This window comes from Bos mutus, chromosome 11, assembly GCF_027580195.1.
Source record: "Bos mutus isolate GX-2022 chromosome 11, NWIPB_WYAK_1.1, whole genome shotgun sequence".
In the NCBI taxonomy this organism is placed as follows: Eukaryota; Metazoa; Chordata; class Mammalia; order Artiodactyla; family Bovidae; genus Bos; species Bos mutus.
Genome location: NC_091627.1, coordinates 11,882,021 through 11,904,251, shown reverse-complemented (window position 1 = coordinate 11,904,251; position 22,231 = coordinate 11,882,021). Strand labels below are relative to the sequence as shown.

At 39.1% G+C, this 22,231-nt stretch overlaps 1 protein-coding gene across 5 annotated transcripts in view; it reads right to left on the bottom strand.

Annotated features, from left to right (window-relative positions):
- Window positions 1-22,231, bottom strand: part of DENND1A (DENN domain containing 1A) — a 533,349-nt gene that overhangs the window by 488,849 nt on the left and 22,269 nt on the right. The gene's annotated exons all lie outside the window — the stretch shown is intronic.

Sequence of the window (22,231 nt, the reverse complement as noted above, 5' to 3'; positions counted from 1 at the left end):
TAGGTTAGCCGTTGTTATGATTTTACAGATGATATATTTCCCATTTATACAGATGGATCTCCAAAACCAAAAGAAAAACTTTGAGGAAATTCAAACCAAGGCAACACTAGCACAATGTAACATGCTCCCTCATACTCCAGGATAAAATATTCAGGTGATGACATTAACTTGCTTACTTACAGGTGTTAAAGACTCAAGAGAAACAGTATCCTATCTCATTAGGCTATTATGAAGACAGGATGCTAATCTAAAATTTAAGATACTGTTTCCTCACAGCAGGGGGTGGGGGGAGGTGGGGGGCGGGGGGAGGCTTCCCCTGCATTGGCAATGGCAAGTATATGAATGTTCATTACTATATCCTTTTACCTTTTTATGTCATGAATATTTCATATTAAGTTTTAAAAAGATCACAGCACTAACAAAATGTTAACAGTTGTTCATTCTGAGTGACAAGAACATCGGGGTTATATTATCTTTGTATTTTCTCTTTTCTCTTTGATTCTAAAACTACAATAAAAAGATTATTTCCAGATTGCAAGAAAATCATTTAGCAGAAGAAAATGTTACACATTCAAATGTCTATGACTGAATTCTATTTTAAACCTGACAACAAAGCTCAGAGAAGAAACTTTGAGTTGCCTAATCAGATCTAAGGGAACTGCAATCAACTAAATACCTTGAATTTGCCCAGCAGATTCCACTTTCCAAAATAACTATCTCATTTACCTCTTTTCATCTTCATTATAACCTTATGAGGTAGGTGATCAGACATCACCCTCACCATACAGGTGAGGAATCTAAAGCAGAGAGAGTCTAAATGACTTGGTAATCTCACAACTGGTTAGAAACACAACCAGAACTGCAACTTAGACCTCCAGGCACTCAAATTCTGGGTTTCATTGATTCTAAGATGAAATTTTTCTCCCACATTTTCCCATGTTTTACAGTCTATTGCATCTTACAAGTCTAAATGGCAATTTTTCTTTCTTGGTAGTACATATAATAACAGTGCATCTTATAAATAATGGCATCTTAGACTCAATATTGCAATACTCCAATTTCTCAGGAGTAGTTGCAAGTCAGGGATCTACTATTTCTCTTGTGAAGAACCATCATTTCCTTACTGAAGAGAAATTTCGAATGTGCTTTAAATAAGTACCTACAGTGAAAAGAGTTGCCTGCTCTAAAATTCAAGGGATTTAAATATACCTTTGTCAAATATAATTTTTAAATTAGACAATAAAGCAGAGTATCTTAACTAAAAGTAAACTCAAGTTTCAAGAAAGCTATTTCAAAATGCTTTTGTACTTTTTTTCCCCCTGCAAGAGGGTACAAAAAGACTGACAAGGTCAGCATCCTCTGGTCACCAAAACATTTGCGGAAAACACCATATGGAACATCCCTTGATTCAAATGATCTAAAAGTAGAGGGTTTGTTGAAAGAAAGGCATATTCTAAGTTCATCTAAAGAGCACCAAGAAGATTCCCTCTAAAACCTAGAAATATATTTAAGCCTATTCTGCAACTGGCTGAATTTCATCTCAGAATTTCATTCCTCTGGATTAAGATAATGGCTTTCAAAGTGTGTTCTGTGGGACCCTAGGACTCCATGGAGATTCCTCAAAGATTCCATGCATTTTTTTTTAACCCAAATGTCCACTTTTAAGTTTATTTTTCTCTATTTAAAAAACTGAAAGGAACAAACATGAGCATGCAAAGGTGTCACATACCAAATTTGTTTTTTTAACAGTGGAGCATTAATTTGTGCCACTGACTTAAGGCGTTTTGTACAGCTCTGCTGTCTAACTGAAGAACATTCTAATGCTGTCTAAACTCTATCTCTGCTTCTTCTCCCTTTCTCTTCAACACTTCGCCAGGCTTCTGAACTCACCACACCACCAAAACAACTTGTCATGATCACCAGTGTCCTCCCCATTGCTAAAATGTGCCAAAATGGTCAATCTCAAATGCTTGTCTTAACCTCTCAGCAGCATTTGACACAGCTGATCGATTTGCCCTCCTTCTCCAAACACTTTCTTCATGTGCCTGCAGGACATCACTCTCTAGTGGTATTCTTCCTGCCTTACTGGCTGCTCCTTTGCTGATTCCTTCTCAGACAAAACTCTCCTACCTTCGAACTTAGTGCTAGACCTCTTCCTGCCTACACTCATTATCTAAATGATCTCATTCAGTCTCATGGTATTAATTACCAGGCAAATGCTGATGAGCTCCAAAGTCCTGTCTCCAACCCGACTTCTTCCCTGATCCTAGATTCCTTCATCCAACTGCCTCCTCAACATCCCCATCTGGATCTTTAAGAATTTTTGACTTAACAAATGGCACTTTTCTTCCTCAAACCTGCACTTCCTGATATCCAGTTATGCAGGCAAAAAAAAACAAAACAACAAACAAAAGACACCAAATCTAGTATCACCCTTCAGTCCTGTTTTATATGCCAAATCAATCAAACAAATTATGTTGATTTAATCATCAAAATATATCCAGAATCTCAATGATTCTCAGCATCCCCAACCAACCGTCCTTGATATATCATCAACATTTCACCTCATGGGGACTCTTTGCGACCCCATGAATCACAGCATGCCAAGCCTCCCTGTCCATCACCAACTCCCAGAGTTCACTCAGACTCATGTCCATCGAGTCGGTGATGCCATCCAGCCATCTCATCCTCTGTCGTCCCCTTCTCCTCCTGCCCCCAATCCCTCCCAGCATCAGGGTCTTTTCCAGTGAGTCAACACTTCACATGAGGTGGCCAAAGTACTGGAGTTTCAGCTTCAACACCAATCCTTCCAACGAACACCCAAGACTGATCTCCTTTAGAATGGACTGGTTGGATCTCCTGGCAGTCCAAGGGACTCTCAACACCACAGTTCAAAAACATCAATTCTTCAGCGCTCAGCCTTCTTCACAGTCCAACTCTCACATCCATACACGACCACAGGAAAAACCATAGCCTTGACTAGATGGACCTTTGTTAGCAAAGTAATCTCTCTGCTTTTGAATATGCTATCTAGGTTGGTCATAACTTTCTTACCAAGGAGTAAGCGTCTTTTAATTTCATGGCTACAATCACCATCTGCAGTGATTTTGGAGCCCAAAAAAATAAAGTCTGACACTGTTTCCACTGTTTCCCCATCGATTTCCCATTAAGTGATAGGACCAGATGCCATGATCTTCGTTTTCTGAATGTTGAGCTTTAAGCCAACTTTTTCACTCTCCACTTTCACTTTCATCAAGAGGCTTTTTAGTTCCTCTTCACTTTCTGCCATAAGGGTGGTGTCATCTGCATATCTGAGGTTATTGATATTTCTCCCAGCAACCTTGATTCCAGCTTGTGCTTCTTCCAGCCCAGCGTTTCTCATGATGTACTCTGCATATAAGTTAAATAAGCAGGATGACAATATACAGCCTTGATGTACTCCTTTTCCTATTTGGAACCAGTCTGTTGTTCCATGTCCAGTTCTAACTGTTGCTTCCTGACCTACATATAGGTTTATCAAGAGGCAGGTCAGGTGGTCTGGTATTCCCATCTCTTTTAGAATTTTCCACAGTTTATTGTGATCCACACAGTCAAAGGCTTTGGCATAGTCAATAAAGCAGAAATAGATGTTTTTCTGGAACTCTCTTGCTTTTTCCATGATCCAGCGGATGTGGGTAATTTGATGTCTGGTTCCTCTGCCTTTTCTAAAACCAGCTTGAACATCTGGAAGTTCACGGTTCACGTACTGCTGAAGCCTGGCTTGGAGAATTTTGAGCATTACTTTACTAGCATGAGATGAGTGCAATTGTGCAGTAGTTTGAGCATTCTTTGGCATTGCTTTTCTTTGGGATTGAAATGAAAACTGACCTTTTCCAGTCTGGTAAATTTTATGTTATATGCAATTTAATACAATTTAAAAAAAAAAAATGAGGAAAAAAGTCCTTACAAGGTTCTACATGATCTGGCCTCTGCCTATCTCTCCAATTGCATTTCAGAATTCTCTCCTCTTGCCCTCGGCATTCTAGCCACACTGGCCTTCTGTCTGCCCCTCAACACACCTAATTCATTTCTATCTTGTGGCCTTTTACACTAATCATCATATAGATGGCTCTTCCTGTCATTCAAAATACAACTTATACCTGACCTCCTCCAAAAGTCTTCCCCAACACACTCTCTACCATTGAATTTTAATTCTACACATCACAGCAATCACAATCTTGTTTCTCTCCTCTAAATGTAAACTGCAGGAGAGCAGGCATTTTTGTCTGTCACACCCACGAGTGTTTCCCAGGTGCCTAAACAGTCCCTGGCACACAGCCAGAATCAAATATTGAAAAGGAATAAAGGAAGTACAGACTAGCCTTCCCGGAGTCTAAAAAATTTCAATAAATGATAGGAATGATTATACACTTCTGTGACTCAAACTTCAGCACATTAAAAGATGAGATTTCAAGCCCCACCTCCAGGGTACCTGGGGCAGGACCCAAGACTTGACATTTCCAATAAGTACCCAGATAATAGTGATGCTACTGAACTAGTGATCACAGTTTAAGAACCACTGATCTAGTTAAATGGAACTCTTCATCTAAATAATTAGTACATACAATATAAAATAAACATAAGGTGTACCTCAATAATCCATATCAACAGTGCTTTTGCAATAAAAGATTTCAAAGGATAAAAGTATTTGTGGAAACAATGACGCTAACTTCTCTTCTACTGTTACACATAGTCATTGTTTCATTCTAATCAATTATAAACCTACCTAACTTTCTTACTCAGTTCAAATAGCTGCCAGAGTTCTATTACATGGAGCCAAAGATTATGACAGTTTCTTCAGGGGGAGGGGGGGAAATGCTGACTACCACACTAAAAACAAACCAGACTATATATGTTATTGTCATACTTATCCATGATCATTTACATGTTGTCTTATAGAAGAAGTAGTGATTAATGTTGTGACAAGTTAAATAACATACCAAGCAATATACATAAGGGCCACTGAAGTCAATGAAGATAGAAGCATTTTCTACTTCTCTGCAAATCAAAAAATAAGTTTTTAAGTTTCTCCTCTAAATGCAAATGACCAAGTGACTTAATATTTTCATTAAACCATTAATACAACAACAATTTCCAGAAACTCTGTGGAACTACCTTGAGACTACTTACTTCCTCCATTACTCTTTAAGATGCTTAATATTTTCAACTACTTGTAACTGAAAATCCAATTTCTGTCCTAGTAACACTCCTGCCAATTCAGTACATGTAATGATCCAGTGGTCATGTATGGATGTGAGAGTTGGACTGTGAAGAAAGCCGAGCGCCGAAGAATTGATGCTTTTGAACTGTGGTGTTGGAGAAGACTCTTGACAGTCCCTTGGACTGCAAGGAGATCCAACCAGTCCATTCTAAAGGAGATCGGTGCTGGGTGTTCTTTGGAAGGAATGATGCTAAAGCTGAAACTCCAGTACTTTGGCCACCTCATGCGAAGAGTTGACTCATTGGAAAAGACTCTAATGCTGGGAGGGATTGGGGGCAGGAGGAGAAGGGGACGAAAGAGGATAAGATGGCTGGATGGCATCACCGACTCGATGGACGTGAGTTTGAATTGGAATTGGTGATAGACAGGGAGGCCTGGCATGCTGCAATTCATGGGGTCGCAAAGAGTCGGACACCACTGAGAGACTGAACTGAATGATGCTAAGAATAGCATGTTCTGAGCCACTTTCCAATACAGACCCAAGATTTCCCAGAGCACATCGTATCTTAACATATTACCATGGAAATGTCCTGCTTCTGCCATGATATCCCATCATCAATTGCCTCACACTCCTATACCTCCATGATCTGGAACTCTAACCATCAGCCAAGCTTTTTTTTTTTTTTTTGCCATCCACCCTTTCCTTGAGTGGTCTTGCACCCTAAGATCCAGCCATAGGGAACTACTTGCAGCTCTCTGAACAAACCATGCTCCAATTCTCTAGTGACAATATCATAACCATACCACTACTTGTACCTGTTTCGTATGTGCAAAGCACGATTACATGATTAAGCACTTTACATGCATTATCTCAGTTAACCTTCAACAACCCTATAAGTGTTATTACCCCCAGTTTAGAGATAAGGACCCTGAAACTCAGAAGATAAACTAGTCAAAGTCAAAGCAAGGAAATGACAGAATCAGCATTGATCACCCAAAAGCACTAACCACTTTACAATTCTACCTTATTCAGCTGCTCTTGTGCAAAGAACTGTCTTTCTAGTCTTTTCCCCTTCACAAATTCATTCATCAAGCCTTAGCTTAGGCATTTCCTCCTCTCTGGGAAGCCTTCTCAACCCCTCACCCTCACATCCTAGACTGAGTTAAGTGCCTCTCCACTGTGCTCCCATCTCTGTGCAAATGTTATTGCACTTCCACATTTTTGCAGCTCTAACACATTTGACTCTGATGCAATTACAATTACCTGGGGAGCTTTTAAAAGTCCTGAGGCTCAGACCACACCCCAGAACAATTAAATCAGAATCTCCAGGCATTGTTTGTTTTTTTTAAACCTCCCCAACTTATCCCAATGTGTAACCAGGAGAACCACCACTGGATCTCTAAGTATCTGTCTTCCCCACTAGACTGGGAGCTCCTTGAGGGCACCAACTGTCTTCTCATATTCCTAGTCATAAACCTGGCACAATAAAAGTTTGATGAATGAGTTTTCCTCTGACATCTGACACAGAGTTTCTAGTTCCCAATAACTGTTTCTCTTTCTCTAACAAGAAGTATGCTACTGAAAATGCCCTGCTTATCCCTGACTGTTATTCTTTAAAGATGTTTTCCTCTGGAGTCAAAGGTATCAATAAGTCACACCTGCTGACAACAGTCTCTGCTCTTAAATACGAAAAAATGACACACAAGCAGTTAAAATGTGTTTGAAGGAAGGGAGGTCTGCTCAGTTCTTGCCTCTGGGAGAATGAAGGCTGAGAGTAAGCCAAGAGAGATTTCTATTCAATACCACCCTCTTCTGAACACTCTCGGCGATGCCCTGGAAGGGCCATGCTCAGTGCTCAGGGCCATGTCATCAACGTGATTAAGTACACTCAGCTTGAAGTCATGAAACAGACAAAAGCTCTGACAATATTCAGGCAGCAGGAAAGCTAATTTTTTTCTTTAAAAAGCATCATGTTATTGATCACTCTGCTGGATCATCAGCTTTCAATTAGGACCTACTTTTCTCCGATTACAACGTATTATGAGATTAGGAGAAAAATGTAACACTAACTCCTCACAAGATGAATCTTTGCTGCGTAACATAACCATGCCATAATGCTAGGCCCTCATACCTTTACGTGTTATTTAGAAGTACTAAATGAGACACACACGGTACTGGGACCCCTTATTTCACAGCTATCAGATCTTCACACCAGTTAGTATTCTAAAGCAAAACAGCAGCCTATTCTCTATGGACTAGGGTAAAACTTCAGCACACTGTCTCCTTAGTTACAAACTGATATGCTGAGGGGGCTGAGGCATTTCAAAATTCATACCAACTGAACTGTCTTAAAGTTGACAACACGGTCAAAAGAAACTGTATACACTTCAGAATGTGCTAGCAAACATCACCTAATAAACATTGATTCCTTTAAGCTAGACAAACACACAAAAAGGTAGTGTTAATATTTCCAACAAGTCTCCATTTGTTTCAATAGCCTCTGAAATTAAAGCTGCTTTTCCAGGCTGAAAATGCTGTATCAAAGGGTGCTTTCTAACCCATAACAAGTTAACACCTCCATGGAAGAACACTGTCATTGTCGAGACTTGTCAGAAAATGATTAACTTAGTTGTGTAATTATATAAACATGTCATTTCAAGATTTTGCACTTAACTTTTCATTTCTAATAATGTTCTCAGGATCAGATTAATAAAGATACACAGATATTGCTGTGAGAGGAATTACAAAGTTTTACCTCACCCATTGAGTCCTATGGAAAGACTCTTACGCCACGATGTGCAAAGTAAGTTAACTCAAAGAAGCTGGATCCCAAGCAGATAGAGCCCACGTGCCCCTCCACAATGTACAGTACTCCATGCACTTTTAATAAGTTCTTTCCTGGCTGAGCAACAGTGCAAAATCTAGACTCTCCAATTATATTAATAGCATCAGCAAAGATGACATCCATTTCCTTATCAATAAGTACCTTTGCCCTTAACTTTTTTAAAAGCCTCCCCTAAGTTTTCTTCTGCTCTTTCTGAACAATTTACTCCTAAAACTATCATGTGGGCAGAGCAGGGCAGATGCCCATGTTGGCAATGGCTCAGCATGAGATGTTAAAGCCTGAGCAGGGTGAGGAAAATGTCTCTACGGAGGGGTGACCAGACAAGTGACATCAGATCATGAGCAAGGCCCACACTGGGAGGTGGCCTGGCCAATACAATGTCAGATCAGAGTGAATGAGGAAGGCATCTACTAAGGAGAAGCACCCTGGGATGAGAAGCCAGAACCTGAGTGGAAGTGAAAAGACCATCAGTGCTCAAGAAACAACCAGGATGTTAAAACACAAGTAGAGCGTGAACAGTGCGCCATGGAGGGACAGTCCAGCATGAGGGTCAGAGCCCAAGAGAGTGAGGAGCATGTCCAAGCAGAGGGACCCTAGAGACAGGTGGTGAGCCAGAGCAGGGATGAGGAGGCTGACTATGTGGGGTCAGAGAAGACTTGCCCAGCATATTGGGGATTCAGAGGGCATCTGGGGCATCCACAGGCCAGTGGGACAGCAAAAGTGAAAGTGTTAGTCGCTCAGTCATTCCCGACTCTTTGTGACCCCATGGACTGTAGCCCAATGCCAGGCTCCTTTGTCCATGGGATTCTCCAGGCAAGAACACTGGAGTGGGTTGCCATTTCCTTCTCCAGGGGATATTCCCAACCTAGGGGGACTGAACCTGGGTTTCCTGCATTACAGCCAGATTCTTTACTTTCTGAGTCACCAGGGAAACCCCAGTGGGAGAGCAGGGTCATGCCAAACCATCAACCTAGGCACTGTGACCCCAGGAAAGCAAGGTGAATGAGGAGAGCACCCACATAGGACAGAAGGTGATGGAGAAGCACACTCAATGCAAGTCCATGACCAGTAAGATAGGCCAAGTTTCTCACAGATGCAACTACCAGAAAACCAGAATGAACTCTATGGAGTTGGATTTGAATTGGAGATATTAGTGTGAACTCAAGGTTTTCAATAAATGTATAGTAGAGAACCGTAAATATAACCTGACTAATACACACATACTTCTGGGGTCTGTCTACTGAAAGGGCCTTGGCCCTTGTTCCCTTGTCAGGAACAACACCCAATAGCAATGAACATATCCAGTAACCAGACCTTGGCTTCTAAATACAACCATCCTCTAAAAGGAACTAGGGGTCCTTGGAGAAATATCAGATTCCAGGGCTGGGGCAGAGAAAGTACAAGATGAGACTGCAACATCTTATTGTACTAGAAAAAGAAGCACTCAAAGAATGATGGGGAGATGTCTAAAGGAGACAAGAGACAGCTTTGTAAGGCTCCTACTGCCAGTCTGGGTAAGGTGAGCATCAAAATCAATAATGATATTGACAGATTATTAAACAATCAAATAAACAGAAACCACAACACCCCATTGATGGAAATGAATAAATTGACAATTTAATGAGAAATGGAGCATTTACGTAGTTTTAAAGTATCTTCCCACAAAATCTTTACTAACTGCAATGACAAAGAGTAACTTTTCAGTGTAGAACTTCGGCAAAGACTACCTAATCAAGTCATTAAAGTGATCGCCATCAGGAATGGACCAATGGCTAGAATGCAAAGAGAAGAGCACACTAACACACCCATGATATTCCTGTCCAAGATGTGTAACCTGAAGCTAATCTTGAGGAGACATCAGACAAACCAATTGAGGGACCATCTGAAAAATATTTGACCTGTAATCTTCAAAAGTGTCAGGGTCATGAAAAATCAAGGCAAGACTGAAGATCTCTTCCAGACTGAAGGAAACTTAAGAGACAGGACAAATAAAGGCAACGTGTGACTCTGAACTGGATCGTTTTGGTGTAAAGAATGTTACTGAGACAATGACTGAAATATGAACAAGGTCTATCGACTAGATATAGTAATGATTCGATGTTAATTTCCTGATTTTGATGGTTGTATTGTGGTTATAAAGGAGAATACCCTTGTTTGTAGGAAAAGCACACTGAAGTACACATGGGTGATGGGGTATCTGGGTTTTTTTTAAGTTTTCTATATTGCTGACATTTCTGTTAGATTATGGTTGTTTTTTAAAAATGTTTTAGTAAAACAAAAACAACCATTCATTAATAGTAATTTCCCTGGCCTGTTTTTTTGTTTTTTAACCAAGACTTTCTCACAAAAATGATATGTGGTTCCATGGAAAGAGCCCCAGACTAAATATCAGAGAGCCTGGGTTCCAACCCAGCTAAATCCTTTACTCTCTGTGGAATTAGAATAAACCATTTACCCTTTCACACATCAACTTTCTCCCCCATCAAGAGATAACATCTGCCCTGCCCATCTCAGGGATCAAACGAAAGAAAAACGAGAAAGTGCTTTGTGAACTAAAAGATACTAAATCAAGGTAAAGAGTATTATTTATTATAAAAAAAATAGAATTGCTTCACCTTACAAATTACAGGCTTTGTGAGTAATCCAGACAGTATCGTGATCTGATACTCATGCTTTCAAATACTGTTACGAAAAGCAATCCAGAAAATTAGGAACTACCCAAATAGTAGCAATAGCCTATGGAATAAATGAATTTTAAGAACAAGGAATGGGAGTTCAAATTTAACAAAAAGTGAAGAATAAAAAAAAATCTCCACTCCAGGAAAAAATAAACACTGAACAAATGCAATGTATGAAAATCAAAAGGGTCTCCAGATATACAACTTTATCTCTCAATGGGTAATAAATACTGTGACTATTTGTACACTTTTGTAGCTACAGTGGAATTCCTACCTAAGTTTCTGCACCTGACTGTCAAAACCTTGCCAAGATTGTGGGACAGTATTATTTTCCCTGATTAACAGAAAGAAAAAAAAAAAAATCCGAGGCTAGGAAGTGGTGACATTCCAGCTGATTCCTGATTGCCAGATTCCTAAGCCCATGACTTTTCCATGCCACCTTTTCAAAAACTACTGCCCGTTCAAAAACTATTCCGTTTTCTAAAGTAGCAACTCTTAATCTTAGACTACAGTGGAGGCACAGACCATCCCAAAAAGCTCATGAAAAGCTTTACTGCTCATGAAAAGCTTTACTACCTTCCCAGGAAAAAAAGACTAAATTTAATTTTTTTAACATGTAATTTTCAAGCAGCTCATAAGGCTACTCATGGAAATAGCTTATTTCACTGATGACTTGCTTTTATGTTCTTTCTCATTTAATCCTCAAGACAAGCCTATGAGAGGAAGGTTAATTACCCCATTTAAAAAGAGCAGATACTCTGCACAAGAGCAAACAATTTCTAAACTTTGTTAATATTTACCAGCACTTGGAGAAGGCAATGGCAACCCAATCCAGTACTCTTGCCTGGAAAATCCCATGGACGAAGGAGCCGGGTAGGCTGCAGTCCATGGGGTCACTAAGAGTTGACCACGACTGAGAGACTTCACTTTCACTTTTCACTCTCATGCATTGGAGAAGGAAATGGCAACCCAATCCAGTGTTCTTGCCTGGAGAATCCCAGGGACGGGGGAGCCTGGTAGGCTGCCGTCTATGGGGTCACACAGAGTCAGACATGACTGAAGCAACTTAGCAACAGCAGCAGCAGCTATGTGTCATATACTGTTCTAAGCAGTTTTTATGTATTACCTCATCTAATCTTCCCAACAACCTGTGAAAGAGCTACTATTATCATTCCTATTTTACAGATGAAGAAACTGAAATAAAAATAAAAGCTTAATTTCCCAAGATCAACAGCTTGTAAGAGACAAAGCTAGGATCTGAAATCACAATTTTAACTATATTTAATAAATACACACTAAAAATGCACCCAACTATAAAGTTATAGGACTTCTGCAACTGAATACATTTATACAATTTCTACTTCATTGGTTTTTTTAAGATTTTTCTTAAAAGAGAAGTTTTAGGTTCACAGTAAAGTTAAAAGGAAGATTAGAAAATTTCCTACATACATACTGCCTTCACACATGCCTTATCTTCCATTATCAACATCTCCCATCAGAGTGGTACATTCATAACAGTTGATGAACCTACATTGATGTATCATTGTCAACCAAAGTTCATTGTTTACATTACAGTTCACTTCAGGTATTGTGTATTCTATGTGTTTAGACATGTATCATGACATGTATCCAGCTTTATAGCACAGAGAATTTTCACTGCCCTAAAAATCCTGTGCTCCACCTATTCATCCCTCCATGCTCCATGCCCCAACACCTAGCAAGCACTGATTTTTCTTTTTTCTATTGTTTCCGTAATTTTGCCTTTTCCAAACTCTTATGTAGTTGGAATTATACAGTATAGTCTTTTCATATGGGTTTCTTTCACTTAGTAATATTTATTTAATATTTCTCTGTCTTTTCCTCCTCTGCTGCTGCTAAGTTGCTTCAGTCGTGTCCAACTCTGTGCGACCCCATAGATGGCAGCCCACCAGACTCCCCCGTCCTCCCTTCAAAAAGCAATCTAGCCACACTGCTAACACCTAAGGGCAACTGAAAATGTCTTCAGAACACTGAGCTCATGGTACTGAGCATTCCATGGGCAGTTTGGGCCTCCCTGAGAGCTGATTATCCAAGTTCAAGGATATTCAGGAATTATAAACTGCTTTTTATTTATTATTTATTTATTAGATCTGCTTTTTCTCAGCACAGAGTACTAGAGAAGAGAGAGCTACATAGAAAGAGAACTCCAGAGACCTGCAAAGGGCCCTCCTTGAGTATACAGCTTCAGTATTGATTAGTGTGTGTGTGTGTGTGTGTAAATTACTTGTGCTAGAGGAATAAATCTTAGAGATAGCCTGGTACTCACAAAGGGACAAAAATAATGCCTGTTTCCACCAACCAAGGTTAAAAAACAAAACGAAACAAACAAACCCTCATGACTCATAGTGCATGAGGCAGAGAACACAGTAGGATGTTACCTTAGCAATGGGTAATAATTATCCCCAGACCAAGTACTATTTCAGTTTTAGCTAACAAACCTTAAAAGCATGACCCAGAAGGATCAAACTCTTTCAAAGTGTCAATAACTGAAAAAATATATGAAACAACAGTTTTCAAAACATCAGGCAACATACCACAGCAATCCCTTGAGATATGGAAAACAAATGAGATGAGCCCATGATTGCCTCACACTACTAAACTAAGCCCAAGAATACTTACAAGAATACAAATATACCCAGTACCTTACAAGGTACAATACACAATGCCTGGCAGTCAATAAAAAATTACCAGACATGCAAAGAATCAAGAAAAAATAACCAATAACGAAGACAAAACAGTAACCTAGAACTGAAATAAATACTAGAATTAGCAGTCGGGACATTCCAAGTTGTTATAACTGTACTCTGCGCATTCAAAAAGTTAGAGACATGGGAGATTATAAAAAGAACCAAATGAATTTCTACAGACAAAAGCTACAACATAGGAGGTGAAAAATGCACTAAATAGGCCTAACAACAGAGTTAACTCTGTGGAAGATTAGTAAACTTGAAGACATTATTTTAAAACTTATCCAAGATCAAATAGAGAAAAAAGATCTCAAAAACAAAACAGAGGATCATGACCTGTGGGACAACTTAAAGCAGCCTCAAATATCAGGAATTGGAATTCCCAGAATGGGGAGGGGCAGAAAAGATATTTGAAAAAAATAATGGTCAAAACTTTCTAAATCTGATGAACACTATAAATGTACAAATCCAAAAAGTTCGACAAACCCAAGCACAAGAAACATGAAGAAATCTAAGACAAATGATAAGTAAGTTGCTCAAACCCAGTAATAAAGAGAAATCTTAAAAGCAGAACAAAACACACATGTTTCATTCACAGGAACAAAGAAAAGGATGACAGCAGATTTCTTGTCAGAAGCAAGGCAAAAGAGAAGCAGAGTAACATCTTTTAAGTACTGAAAGAAAAAACTGACAACCTAGAATTCTATTCCCAGAGAATATTTCAAAAGTGAAGGCAAAATAAAGATTTTTCAGACATTACAAACGCTGAAAGAATTCATCACCAGCAAACCTGCACTGTAATAAATGTTAGAAGTCCTTCAAACAGAAAGAAATGATGCTAGATGGAAATATAAATCCATACCAAGGAATAAAGAACATCAGAAATGGTAACAACATGAACTAAAGGAAAATGATCATCTCAGTAGATGCAATTTCACTGGAGAATTCTAAGCTTTTAAAGAATTAATACCAATTCTATACAATATCTTCCAGAAAACGAGAGGAAGAAACACTTTCCAACTCACTTTACAAGGCCTGTACTACTCTGATAACAAAACCAGACAAAGATAGTACCAAAAAAATAAATTCTACACATACACACTATAGACCAATACCCTTCTCAAATATAGACACACAAATCCTTAACAAAATTTTAGTAAATTCAATAATATACAATATGACCAAGTAGAGTTTATTCCTCTGATCCAAGACTGGCTCAATATGGAAAAATCAATGAAGTCGACATCATATTAAAGAAGAAAAATCTTCTTTCTCTAGGCTAAAGAAGAAAAATCATAATTACATCAATTCATGCAGAAAAAGCACTTAATAAAATTCAACATAATTTTTTAAAAAAGCTCAGAAAATTAGCCTCCTCAACCTAATAAAGGAACTCAACAAAAATCCTATAGTTAATGTAATACTTAATGGTGAAAGACTGACTATAGGATTGGGAACAAGGCAAATATATCCACCCTCACCACTTCTCTATCACACTAGAGAGTCTAAGCAGGGCAATAAGGCAAGAAAAAGAAATATCATAAGAAATGGAAGGGAAAAAAAAAATTGTTCCATTTGAAGACAACACAACTATCTACATAGAAAAGAATCTGGAATTTAAATTGAGATAGACTCATTTTCTCTTTCCTATCTACAATTCTTCCATTTCCAGATGACCTCCTTCTAAAAATTTCTCTTTGTAATCCTTCTCTAATGGCGTCCAAAGCAAAAATCATAGATTTGGACAGCTAAAGATTTAAGACTTCAAAAGCACAAACCATAATGTGAAAATATGATAGATTTGATTACATCAAATTAAGAATTTCTTTTCAACATAGGAAAATTTTGCTTAAAACTGAATTTTGTTTAAAAATAACATTTATTTTTTCTGTGACCTGGGGAAATACATCCAGCCACATTCAATTTTAATAACAACCTTCAAAATTGCTACTTATTCATCCATCACTAAGAAGTAGATATATGCATGCTGTAACACTATGAGACATACACACATACCTCTCTTTTTAAAAAAGTGGGGGGACCTCAACTTGATATCTAATAAGTTGAGTCAATCAAATTCTCTCCCCTAAGAATTCAGAACTGAGTCACAGAGCTACAATCAGTTATATGACTTTTTCTAGAACTTAGGTCTATTAACTGACAAAACTCACCTGAGGAATCTTTTTGAAGACACAGATTCCCAGGTCCCAGAGATTCTAATTCAGAGTATCCAGGGTGGGGTCCTAGTAAAAAATGTTAAGTTCCCCAGGTGAGTCTACTACATAGTCAGTCAAGTTTATGGCCTACTTAGTTAGTTAATAGTACCAACATCGACCACAAGTAGGAAGAGCCCATAGAGAGGAGGGAGACAGAAAATTCAATTACAGAGTTTGTTTGACCCTAGAAGGACCTGGAGAATGTGGGATTACCTGAGATACTGACTGGGAAACCTCAGCTCCAAGTGTTTAGGACCAAGTTCCATGTGACCTACCACCGACACCTATTCAAGTGTTTGATATTCCCTTAATATAAATATCATTGACAGACAGGAAAACTAAATTTCCATAAGATTTTCAGCTACAGTTGATATGCTCACTCACACAAATAATAAAATGATGCTTTTTAATTTATAATAGAACATCTTTACCTTTCACAGTTTATTATAGATTTACTCTAGATTTATTGACAGATGGCACTTAATCACAGATATAAAGTCACCAATATAAGGAAAGGCATCTTGGAATACCTAAGGAACCTAAGTTCAAGGCCCTTCAGAAAACTTCAAGACCAACTGGAAGAAAAAATAATCCACAGACCACCTTTGGAGCAAGTTTAGTTCAGTTCAGTTACTCAGCCGTGTCCGAATCTTGGTGACACCATGGGCTGCAGCAGGCCAGGCCTCCTTGTCCATCACGAACTCCCAGAATTTACTCAACTCATGTCCACTGAGTCGATGATGCCATCCAGCCATCTCATCCTCTGTCATCCCCTTCTCCTCCTGCCTTCAATCTTTCCCAGCATCCAGATCTTCTCAAATGAGTGAGCTCTTCACATCACGTGGCCAAAGCATTGGAGTTTCAGCTTCAACATCAGACCTTCCAACAAATATTCAGGACTTATTTCCTTTAGGATGGACTAGTTGGATCTCCCTGTAGTCCAAGGGACTCTCAAGAGTCTTCTCCAACACCACAGTTCAAAAGCATCAATTCTTCAGTGCTCAGCTTTCTTTATAGTCCAACTCTCACATCTACACATGACAACTGGAAAAACCACAGCTTTGACTAGATGGACCTCTGTTGGCAAAGTAATGTCTCTGCTTTTTTAATATGCTGCGTAGGTTGGTCATAGCTTTTCTTCCACGGAGTAAGCATCTTTTAATCTCATGGCTGCAGTCACCATCTGCAGTGATTTTGGAGCCCAAAAAAATAAAGTCTGACACTGTTTCCATTGCTTCCCCATCCATTTTCCATGAAGTGATGGGACCAGATGCCATGATCTTAGTTTTCTGAATGTTGAGTTTTAAGCCAACTTTTTCACTCTCCTTTCACTTTCATCAAGAGGCTTTTTAGTTCTTCTTTGCTTTCTGCCATAAGGGTGGTGTCATCTGCATATCTGAGGTTATTGATATTTCTCCTGGCAATCTTGATTCCAGCTTGTGCTTCTTCCAGCCCAGCGTTTCTCATGATGTACTCTGCATAGAAGTTAAATAAGCAGGATGACAATATACAGCCTTGACGTACTCTTTTCCTATTTGGAACCAGTCCATTGTTCCATCTCCAGTTCTAACTGTTGCTTCCTGACCTGCATATAGGTTTCTCAAGAGGCAGGTCAGGTAGTCTGGTATTCCCATCTCTTTCAGAATTTTCCAGTTTATTATGATCCACACAGTCAAAGGCTTCGGCATAGTCAATAAAGCAGAAATAGATGTTTTTCTGGAACTCTCTTGCTTTTTCCATGATCCAGTAGATGTTGGCAATTTGATCTCTGGTTCCTCTGCCTTTTCTAAAACCAGCTTGAACATCCGGAACAAACATATAGGAAACACCTTCTTCCAACAACACAAGAGACAACATTACACATGGGCATCACCAGATGGTCATACCGAAATCAAATGATTATATTCTTTGCAACCAAAGATGGAGAAGCTCTATACAGTCAACAAAAACAAGACTGGGAGCTGACTGTGGCTCAGATCATGAACTCCTTACTGCAAAATTCAGACTTAAATTGAAGAAAGTAGGGAAAACAACTAGGTCATTCAGGTATGACTTAAATCAAACCCCTTACTATTATACAGTGGAAGTGACAAATTCTAGGGATTAGATCTGATAGACAGAGTGCCTGAAGAACTACAGATGGAGGTTTGTAATGCTGTACAGGAGGTGATCAAAACCATCCCCAAGAAAAAGAAATGCAAAAAGGCAAAATGGTTGCCTAAGGAGGACTTACAAATAGCTGAGAAAAGAAGAGAAGCAAAAGGCTAAAGAAAAAAGGAAAGATATACCCATCTGAATACAGAGTTCCAAAGAATAACAAGGAAAGATAAGAAAGCCTTCCTAAGTGAACAATGCAAAGAAATAGAGGAAAACAACAGAATGGCAAAGACTAGAGATCTCTTCAAGAAAGTCTGAGATACCAAGGGAACATTTCATGCAAAGATGGGCACAATAAAGGCAAAAACGGGATGGACCTAACAGAAGCAGAAGATATTAAGAAGAGGTGGCAAGAATACACAGAAGAACTATACAAAAAAGATCTACATGAATCAGATAAACACAATGGTATGATCATTCACCTAGAGCCAGATATCTTGGAGTGTGAAGCCAAGTGGGCCTTTGAAAACCTCAGTACAAAGCTAACAGAGGTGATGGAATTCCAGCTAAGCTATTTCAAATCCTGAAAGATGATGCTGTGAAAGTGCCGCTCTCAATATGCCAGCAAATTTGGAAAACTCAGCAGTGACCACAGGACTGGAAAGGTCAGTTTTCCTTCCAGTCCCAAAGAAAGGCAATGCCAAAGAATGTTTAAACTACTGCACAATTACACTCATTTCACACACTAGAAAAATAATGCTCAAAAGTCTCCAAGCTGGGCTTCAACAGTAAGTAAACTGAGAACTCCCAGATGTTCAAGCTGGATTTAGAAAAGGCAGAGAAACCAGAGATCAAATGGTCAACATCCATTGAATCATAGAGAAAGCAAGAGAATTCCAAAAAAAAATCTGCTTCACGGATTATGCTAAAGCCTTTGACTGTGTGAATCACAACAAACTGTGGAAAATTCTCCAAGAGATGGGAATATCAGACCACCTCACCTGCCTCCTGAGAAATCTGTATGCGGGTTAAGAAGCAACAGTTAGAACTGGACATGGAACAATTGACTGGTTCAAAATTGGCAAAGGAGTACGTCAAGGCTGTATATTGTCACCCTGCTTATTTAACTTATATGCAGAGTACATCATGAGAAACTCTGGGCTGGAAGAAGCACAAGCTGGAATCAAGATTGCCAGAAAAAATACCAATAACCTCAGATACGCAGATGACACCACCCTTATGGCAGAAAGCGAAGAGGAACTAAAGAGCCTCTTGATGAAAGTCAAAAAGGAGAGTGAAAAAGTTGACTTAAAACTCAACATTCACAAAAGGAAGATCATGGTATCCAATCCCATCACTGCATGCCAAATAGATGGGGAATAAAGATGGGAACAGTGACAGACTTTCTTTTCTTGGGCTCCAAAATCACTGAAAGTAGTGACTGCAGCCATGAAATTAAAAGACGCTTGCTCCTGGAAGAAAAGCCATGACAAAGCTAGACAGCGTATTAAAAAGTAGAGATGTTACTTTGCCGACAAAGGTCAGGTCCGTCTAGTCAAAGCTATGGCTTTTCTGGTTGTCATGTATGTCATGTGAGAGTTGGACTATAAAGAAGGCTGACCACTGAAGAATTGATGCTTCTGAACTGTGGTGTTGGAGAAGACTCTTGAGAGTCCCTTGGACTGCAAGGAGATCCAACCAGTCCATCCTAAAGGAAATCAGTCCTGAATATTCATTGGAAGGACTGATGCTGAAGCTGAAGTTCCGATACTTTTCCACCTCATAGGAAGAGCTGACTCATTAGAAAGGACCCTGAGCTGGGAAAGATTGAAAGCAGGACAAGAAGAGGACGACAGAGGATGAAATGGTTGGATGGCATCACCGACTCAATGGACATGAGTTTGAGCAAGCTCTGGGAGATGACGAAGGACAGGAAAGCCTGGCGTACTGCAGTCCGTGGGGTCACAAAGAGCTGGACATGACTGAACAACAACAAAATGTTTATTATCCAGTTTACCAGTAACGAACCTATGGTACAAATAAGTTAAAGTACTTGTCTGAGGTCAGGTATGTAGGAAATGAGGAAGCTGGGACTAGGACCCACACATTTTCACTCAAGTCCATGCTCCTAACTATTAAGTTACAGCCCAGAATGCCACAACACAATTTAGAAAATAAAGACAAAAAATACAATATAAGCTCCAAGGCTCCCAAATGCAATCAGAAATAAAGATACTCATTAGCATGCATGCAAGGCTGTTTACAATTCAGTCTTGGCTAGACCTTTCAGCTTCATCTGCCACCACCCTCCACACCAACACACACACACACACACAACACACACACAGTATTACAGTCACATTGCACTTATCAAACTTTAATCACCCTGCATGCCATGTATGTATACTTACCATTTATTGAACTATCTCAGAAGGGCTGGGCACTGAACAAAAGCTCTTTATACAACACACCTCATTTTTATCCACATGACAATACTGTGAGGTAGGAAATATTTCTGAATTTCACAAAAGTATCTTAGAGAAATTAAATAGCTTCCCTAAGGACAAATATCTTGAGTATATGAACTCAAACCCAGGTCTGTTCTTACTTCAGAGGACATGTTTTAGATGCCAGTTTGCCTGCCTAAATTTTCTGTATTTCCAAACAACATGCAATTCATTCAAGCTGCATCTAGAACAGTGATTAGCAAGTAGTTGGCATTTAAGAGATATGTGCTAATGAATGAAAGCCTCCTCTTTGGAGGCTCCTCTGACTCCCTTACAAAACTCAGTTGCTCTCTCCACACTGTCACAAGGCTTGCTTCAGAGCTCTAGCATAAGGATTCCCAGAAGGTAGTCTGTACTTTCTACTTATATATGCATATTATCCACTAGACTGGGAACCTTGTTTCACTTCATCTCTACTCTCAGCCCCCTAGTAAAGGCTTCGCTTTTAACAAGCACTAAGTTTGTTAACTGAATGAATTTCCCTGAGGAGGAAAAGAGAGATGAATAAGAGATTGATGATTCATATTAAAACTTCTTTTTCTCGGGAAACAACATTCAGAGCTATGATATACTTAAATGTGTGCTCTATAAATATTTCCAGGTTTCAACTAGCATCTCAGGCATTTAAATTTAACTTATCCAACATGTATTTATGAGTGACCTAAACACATACTATAACGGCTCTTACTGCTGCTGCTAAGTCATTTCAGTGGTGGCCGACTCTGTGCGACCCCATAGACGGCAGCCCACCAGGCTCCCCCGTTCCTGAGATTCTCTAGGCAAGAACACTGGACTGGGTTGCCATTTCCTTCCTCTAAGGAGCTTACAAACTAGTCAAGGAGACAAAATCTAATATAAAGGTAAACAGTCAAATATGAGCTCCCATGAGGAAATACATGACTAGGTGTCACAGAAAAGGTAAAACAAAATGCGTTTACAAGTTTGCAAGTTGAAGACATCATTCTGGGCTAAGGCTGTGGGTCCAATTATCTGTGGACAGTTGGCAGGAAGACAGTGCAATGTATTTTCCATAGAAAGGTATTTAATTCAATTTTTAAAACTGTCCCTAATTTAACGTCATGTTCTTCCTGCTTTCTTGATGTAAAAATATAATTTCTTTTCAAAAATAATGGTGAGAGGATCATTTTTACATAGTTCCACAAAACTGGTTTTTAAATTTTTATTGGTAAAAACATTTCAAATATTTGGGAACTGCTGAGTTAGAGCATTCAAGAGAAGCATGATAAAGAGGTAGAATTTGAAGTGAACACTGCAGAATGAATAGGATTTGGCTAGTTGGGGAGGAAAGAGATTTTAATCAAGGGGAAGAGGCTGCACAAAGTACAGAGGTATGAATGTTCATGTAAAATTTGAAAAATAGCAACTAAATCTGGTTAAAACTTGGGAAAACTGCAGCTGCAAATTTCATTTCTGGCAATATGACAAGATAAGTACCTTTCTGAACTTCCACTGAAAACAAGTATAAATAATGGACTTTTTTCATCTTCTCAAATAAACACAGTGATGAGCTTACAAGAAAATAAGGAAGATTCAGATGAAAAACCAAGTGAAGACTGAAACCCAAGAAGGCAATCAAAACACATAATCTAGCTTCCTCCTTGAAGGCATTCACATAGACCAATGCAAGCTTCATTCTCCCAGTCTAACGGGTCTCAAGGAATGCAATACAAAACTAAGATCTAACCTAAGGCAGAAAGTGTAATAGACACCCTTCCCTAATAATTTAAAGTAGAACTACAAAGGTGATCAAGATAAGATACCCATCCATACATGTACCCATTCAGGAACTATAGTGAAAACCACTAGTCTCAAAACTTGGCATTGAGAAAGAAAGGAAAATCTTTCTGCAAGTTCAACCACAAGCTGACTCTCACAGGGATTGCTATGGAATGGTCAAAAAACCCTCAACCCTGGAATTTAAGTTAAAATGGTCACAAACT